General features: G+C 41.5%; 1 long non-coding RNA gene across 1 annotated transcript; it reads right to left on the bottom strand.

Annotated features, from left to right (window-relative positions):
- Positions 1-1,306: 1,306 nt before the first annotated feature.
- On the bottom strand, positions 1,307-5,235 carry LOC137502971 (uncharacterized). The gene is made up of 3 exons (XR_011018973.1): positions 5,057-5,235; positions 4,323-4,585; positions 1,307-1,920 (listed from the first exon to the last, which is right to left on the bottom strand). It is a non-coding gene; the product is annotated as an uncharacterized lncRNA (long non-coding RNA).
- Between the last annotated feature and the right edge of the window lie 2,246 nt (positions 5,236-7,481).

Raw genomic sequence — 7,481 nt, 5'->3', positions numbered from 1 at the left:
GTATTATGAACAATATGCTGCTACCTTCCACAACATTACGGTGTGCAAGGGACTGTGCTGTGACCTACACAAAATGCCAGTTGAAGACAGTGGAAACTCACTTCAGACAGTGCCATTTGTATCTACTGTACAATGAAGGCAGAAATCTATGTCGGTGGTTGCAGATAGGCTGATCTGTGGTATGATAACATGCACTCCAACCGGCCAACCAAGCAGAGGAGGGGTGGCCACGGTTCCACCATGTTTCTACACCTCTGCATTTGGGACACAGAAACGGGCTGTTCCCCTACCACTGGCTGTCCTGAGAATGGTTTTCCTTTCACCTGCAGTAAGGCGAATGATGGGACAGTTCCTAGTATATGCCATGGCCACCAAACATCTTGCCCTCACCACAAATCTCCTTGCTTAAGATGATGATGCTTGTTGATTAAAAGGGCCTAACATCTAGGCCATTGTTTTAAGAGAAAGTACAACTAGGCAACCACCCCCAATATATATTAGTAATCGGAGAGAAGAAATAGAAGGGGGCCGACACTAGGAATAATGATGGTATCGGCTAAGGAAGACCAGGGCCATGGAGGGTTTGAAAATAAATCTCCCTAAGCCTCCATACATAATACAATCGGGAGCAGAAAAGAACAGGTGGTGATCAAGGTAGATCAGATAGGATAGATGAAAGTGCGGTACCTGGCACAAGTAAGCGGAAGCAATGTCAAAATTCAATTAAGGGCTCCGTGGTCGCCTACCCCAGATCCCAAGTGCAGAGCGCACATGGGATCCCTTTTAGTCATCTCTTACAGCAGGCAGAGGATGTCGTGGCTGTTAGTCTACTGCCCCTACCCACAGGGGGACAACTATTATAAGGCTAGTTGCTTTAGGTTGGACCAACTCAGATAGGTCTTATGGCGACAATGGGACAGGAAAGGCCTAGGAACGGGAAGGAAGCAGCCATGGCCTTAATTAAGGTACAGCCCCAGCATTTGCCTGGTGTGAAAATGGGAAACCACAGAAAACTATTTTCAGGGCTGCCGACAGTGGGGTTCGAACCCACCACTGCACAAGCGCAATTTCATAGATGCATGACCCCACTGCACAGCCTCCTTGCTGGGTGTTTTGTAAAACAAAATTAAATATATTGATAAACAATCATTAGCATTCACAAATTGAAATTGTTTAATCTGAATGTAAAATGAACATTAATAACATTAGCACCAGTGTTCTCCCCAGTAATGTTTGTCAGCCGGGTGGCAAGAATGAGTAGGCAGGTGGGGAATACTATGTAAAACTTCAACATGAAAATAAATTTCAATTCGTTCCCCTCAGGGTGTTAACAAAAATATCAGACAGGTAAACATTAACTGCACAATTGAACTATTTGAATGTTATCATCACAAACAAGATATAACAGAGTAGGCCTACTTTGATCTTCTAGTGTTCTATAGCTCCTTCCAAATCATGTAACAGTGGAGTTAGGCCTCCCACTCAGTTGCTGTGGGCACGTGGACTGCCATACAGGTTTGTGATGTTATGCGGAACAGAGGGCTCGCATGTGATTCCACGCTAATCCAGACCCCAGCTCGTGACTACGTAGTGGTCAAGCTAAACATTTGATCTCCGATGTAATTGATGAAATTGTGCTAATGATTTATCATTTAAATTCACAGTTTTATAGTATTTATATGTGAAAGCAGGAGCAGCAGGAGTGGAGGTCATGGTAGTAATAGCAGCAGCACCATTACCCATAGCAGTAGCAGTAGTAGCAGCGGCAGGCATGGAGATGGTGGTGGCAGCAACAGCACCGGTGGTAGTAGGTAGTAGTAGCAGAAGCAGTAGGAGTGCCGGTGGTGCAGGTGGTGTGAGCAGCAGCAGTCATAGCAGCGGAAGGACTTGGCCGTGGACCAGCCTTGTGTCGAGGCACACCTATATGAAAAAAAAACACACACACACTAAGAACGGTATAACGGTATATGCTGATGACCTACATAAAGGTTCTCAGAACAAAGATGATCTTTAAGCAACTGTGGTCAGGCTTGAAAAATATTCTGAAGACAACAAAGTTAGCGGAACCTGGGACACATTTTTTTAAATGGATGAAATTGTTGAAATTTGAATTCTGGCATAAATAAATTATATTAACCATCCTCTAAATAACAAATGTGGTTTTGTGCCGCTGTGACTGTTTTTGACGTAGTTACGGTCGTTTTTAAATGGTTCTGCACGGTCATTTAATTATCAACCACGCCTCCTCTCCTCTGTATGCTCGGCTATCCGTGTTCCTTCTGTTACCATTAATTCCCTCTTTACAGTAGCATTGAGATTATACTATTTTTTAATATTGCAATATATACTGCCAACTGTTAGCTATGTTATGAACTACTTCATCCTACAATTTAGTCAACCATGAAGGAACTACACTTGGGGGAAGGGGACCTGGAAGTTTGAAGGAAGCAACTACTGCGAAGCTCACAAATGATTATAGGCAGGCAATATGTGCAAATATTCCCTCTGTAGATAATATGAAATCTGCAATATGTGCCACACTATACTATTACTCCTCCACAGAAGAAGATCCTAAGCATAAGAAATGCCCCCAAAGACCTGAATCATGGTGCTTCTACAATAAGAGTATCGCAACTGGACAAACCCCTCAAAGTCACAAAAATTGTCAGTTCAGTTCACAATTGCAATGCTGCTGAAAATTTTCTCTGTATACCAAAGGCTGGCATCAACTGAACTTCTGTCTAGATGTTGTAAAGGGGATACTCAAATTGCCAATGAAAGTCTTCATGCATGTATGTGGAAAAAGTGCCCATTGGCGCCAGCAAGGGAGGGGGGGGGGTAAGGGGGGGTATTTGCCTCCCCTGGAATTCTAAAAATGTTGATGTTCAATTGTTTAATATCATACCAGATTATTTCATAAACTGAAATTACTGACAGTCATCTAGCATCTGTTATAACCGGAAATTTCTGTAAACAATTTAATGTTGCTGACGTTATATTGGTTTTTATATTCAAGAAAATTGTTGATGTGCCCCCCCTTGGAAAAGATCCTCCGGGCGCCCATGAGAAGAGACCTTTGTGTCCTCAAAACGACTTGGAATAGCTGTTTCTAATGCAGTTGCAGAATACAACATGAGATGTAGTGCAACACAAGAAATGAAAATGGCTGTAAGGAATTATAAACTTTCACCAGCATCCACCAAACTTGCCACACAAAGAGATGAAAGAAGAAAATTTCACAGTCAGCAGTCAGTCACCCAACAAAAGAAAACAGCCAGGAAAAACTGAAACTCCTAAAGGTACACAGGGATGAAGCCAAGAAGAAGCAGGAGGGTAGGAGTTATAGTGCTGGTGAATTTTAAGAGATTTGGAAAGGCCATTATGAAAACTTTTAATGGTTTTAGAACTAAAATTCATTTAACTCAAAATACCATTTTTTGTAACCTGCACTGTTCCATGCAGATCAAATCTAAACCTATATTTGCCAAAGTTGGTATGTAGCTTCTATGTGACCTACCAAGAAAATTGTAGGATAGATTTTTCATTCTTCTACAATATACTCATTTTATGAGGCAAAATGAACAGAAAATTAGTGGAAAATTACATATAAAATACAATTACAAACTTGAAACAGGAGTTAATTAAGCGACATAGGGTGAATTGAAAATTCCATCCTTGAGTTTTTTTATGTTATAAGGAAGAAGTTTTCAAACTCTCAGGTAAAAATCCATCCCACAGGGAACTTTTTGAAAGTTGCCTGTTTTGCGAGCATCATAAACACAAAGTACATCATATCTCATAAACTAATAAGGATATTTAGCTGAAAATAAGATATGTTATTTCTATAATAGTCCTACATATTCCACAACAGTTTCATTGTGATTGCTCAAAAATTGTGGAAAATAAAAAAATGTGTACCAGGTTCCCTTCAAATGAACCTGGACAAAACAGTGCAAATGGTTTTCAGATAAAGAGGGAGTTAATATAGCGAGCTCAATTAAATACCTCACCATCACAATTCAGCTAACGTAAAGCCACTGATGGATTATAAAAATTATAAAATTTGCACATTTCTGCACTATTCTGTTAATAATAAATGTTAGGCCTGTAAGAGATGTACCAATTTCAACTTACAGGTACGGCAAGACCAGGTGTGACAGGCATTATAGTAAATTTCATTATGAGAAGCGAGGTTCCCCCTCATCTGGCACTGATGAATTTATCATCATTACCTCTGGAGAGCAATTTGAAATGAAACCCAGGAAAATTTGATAGGTCACAGTACTGTGAAATTAATAACAACGACTACTACTACTACTTACCTCTTTCCGGGACAGTATCTTTATACAGCAACCTTGATAGCGGTCCTGGATAGCTCGAGTGGCGAAAGTGCCTAGAACACACAGTGCGGTTCTTCAGCTGCTTCGGAGGAAGCTGCCGCAAGCATTCGACCCCCCACAACGTCCAACCACTCTCTGCAAATATCCGGTCTACCAACAGGGAAATGATGAAATAAGATTCCCTGTTGCTGGCCTTCTTTGCTATCTGTGTAAATGCCACAGATCTGACACGTTTCGTGCATGGTCTGAGACATGAAAGGAAATAGAAGAAAGTAATAAAGGACACTGTATCAGTTTATATTTTTACTGCTAATTTCAATACCCTCAAAATGATAGTGGATTATCATAAATAATATAACATTACATCAACAGAATTTTAAGGTGTCTGTTTCAAGTAGACTTATGTAACCACCATGCAAAAAGGAAATAAAACAGCGACAGCCAAAAAGAAATTTTTGGGAACATGAGCAGCTATCAATCATCAACTTAATAACTACTTAACCTCCTGCGGCCTACTATCCTTTTAATAGGATTTTGTTTTAAAAATAGAATGGAATATCCCGCAAACAATATTCAAACGTTAAAGAAAATAAATAGCAAATTTAGGACTAGGCGAATATGATTCAATTTATCCGAAAGTCATTTGCCTTGGTGTGGTATATTTTCATGTTCTGGCCTCAGGAGATTAGTAAAACAAGAACCATAAGGATGCTTACCTCAAATATCTTGTACTTTTTCTTCAAACACGAAAACGAAGATAACAGATAAATGCATACAAATCAAAGTGAAGCAAAGTGTCACAAACGTGGTCGTCCCACGTGGTCCAAGTTGTCAAACTCAAATTGACCAATAGCAATCGGGAGATATTTCTACCAATAGGAGCTGCCGTATTCGTCACGTGGGCTTACAGTGAGTGACGTGAGTACAACAGCGCGCCCCCGCGAGTGCAGGGCTAAAGTATTCAGTCTGAGCTGGGCCCTCGGAAGGGTAGGACCTATGCGGGTGACATACCCATGCCGGGTGCTGTGTGGTCACAGCTCAGCGAGAGCTAAGCTTTTAGCCAGAAACCAGGAACTCTGCCTTTTGCGCATGCGTGCCCAACGTTTCCGATACAGAGAGATAGGCTGTGGAAACAACAGCCTAGACATCACTTCACAGCGATTCTTTCGTTCGACCACAGACAGGCAGCACTAGCACTAGCACTATGAGAAGGTGGCAGCTGGCACCCTCTTGACTCAGCGATAGTATTTATGAGTGGACTGCTCAAAGCAAATAGGAAAACAAAATACTGTAGAGCTGTTCTCGCCAGGTCTTTTATTGCCAAAGAGGACAGAATACCACCAACTTGCCTCTTCCATAGCCACATTTGAAAATCGATGACCTATAAAAATTGAACTTTTTATGTTGTCAAAATAAGGACATGATATTGTGATTTTCTTTAATTTCTTTAATCTAGTTTATAAATGTCACTATAAAAACATAACATTTTTCATTACGCCGTTGCTGGTTTTATTTCAATGATGTTGGTGGCACTGGGAAGTTCTGTTTTTCCGCGTTCACACCAAGTGTTTGAGTTCGTGAATATTTTGCCATTGCAGGTGTTATTGTGTGTTTAATTATATAGTTTTATAGTTTTTCTATGAGGAATGTGTATATGTGTTGGGGTTGTTTGCGTGTTTGTTCAGTGTGGAAAACTAAGTGGAGAGCCTCTTGAAAACCTCATACCGGTATGTTTCTAAATATTTTTATTTTTTTGGAGTGCGGATGGGTTACAGCACACAGCTGATTTTCTGCACCAGCCGCCACTGCATCTTGGGCTAGCCTCTTTCCTAGTAACCAAGAAGGGTTCCTAGATTTCAGCCTGAGATCTTCACGTAGGCAGTCTTGATGTATTCGTAGAAGAGGATTGTCACAGCATTTAACCCATTCTTTCTTCAGTGCCATTTGTCTTCGGAGATGAGGAGGTGGAATATTTGAAAGAACTGGTAACCAATCCAAAGGTGTGGATTGGATGGTTCCTGATACAGTCCTCATTGTATCGTTTAACTGAGTGTCTATCTTCTTTGTATGAGCACTGTTGAGCCATACTGGGCAGCAGTATTCGGCTACTGGGTATACTGACGCAAGAGCTGTAGTTCGGAGGCTGGATGCAGATGGGCCCCAGCTTCTTCTTGTGAGTTTGTGCAGGATGTTATTGCGGGTTTTAATCTTGGCAGATGTTTTGCGTACATGTTCGCTGTAAGTCAAAGATCGATCCAAGGTAACGCCTAGATATTTTGGATGAGGATTGAACTTCAGTATATGACCTCTGAATTGAACCTGAGGGACATAATTGGCTTGTCTGTTGCTCAAATGAAAGCAGCTGACCTCTGTTTTTGTTATGTTTGGTTTCAGTCGCCAGGTTTTAAAATAATTATCAATTCTGCAGAGATCTTTAGTGAGTGTGGTTTCTGCTCCAGTAAAATCACCAGACTGGGCTGCCAAACAGATGTCGTCTCATCAAGAATTGTTAACTCTAACAAATTGTTAATACCTGTGTTAAATTAACCTGGCAGCACCCCTGTGTTAAACCTCTTAACAACTGCTAAACTTTCAAAATGGAGGCATGTAGAAGACATAAGACCAGTGGCGTATCCTGGAATCTCCACTGAGGCATGCAACTAGTAACCATGCAGTTAACACAATGTATTAAGTAAATTTCAATTCTACTCACCCTAATTACATGTAAGTGAACTCGAGCCAAACAGTTTTACTGTAAGTTCCTGGACTGAACGTGCGTACACAATTCTTGTTTTCTATTTTTAAATTTACGAGAGTCCGCCTCTGTGGTGTAGTGGTTAGTGTGATTAGCTGCCACCCCCGGAGGTCCGGGTTCGATTCCCGGCTCTGCCACGAAATTTGAAAAGTGGTACGAGGGCTGGAACGGGGTTCACTCAGCCTCGGGAGGTCAAGTGAGCTGAGGTGGGTTCGATTCCCACCTCAGCCATTCTGGAAGTGGTTTTCCGTGGTTTCCCACTTCTCCAGGCAAATGCCGGGATGGTACCTAACTTCAGGCCACAGCCGCTTCCTTCCCTCTTCCTTGTCTATCCCTTCCAATATTCCCATCCCCCGCAAGGCCCCTGTTCAGCATAGCAGGTGAGG

The sequence above is a fragment of the Anabrus simplex genome, chromosome 14, assembly GCF_040414725.1.
Source record: "Anabrus simplex isolate iqAnaSimp1 chromosome 14, ASM4041472v1, whole genome shotgun sequence".
Classification (NCBI taxonomy): domain Eukaryota; kingdom Metazoa; phylum Arthropoda; class Insecta; order Orthoptera; family Tettigoniidae; genus Anabrus; species Anabrus simplex.
Note: the sequence above shows the minus strand (reverse complement) of the source record. Positions and strands in the feature narration are given on the sequence as shown.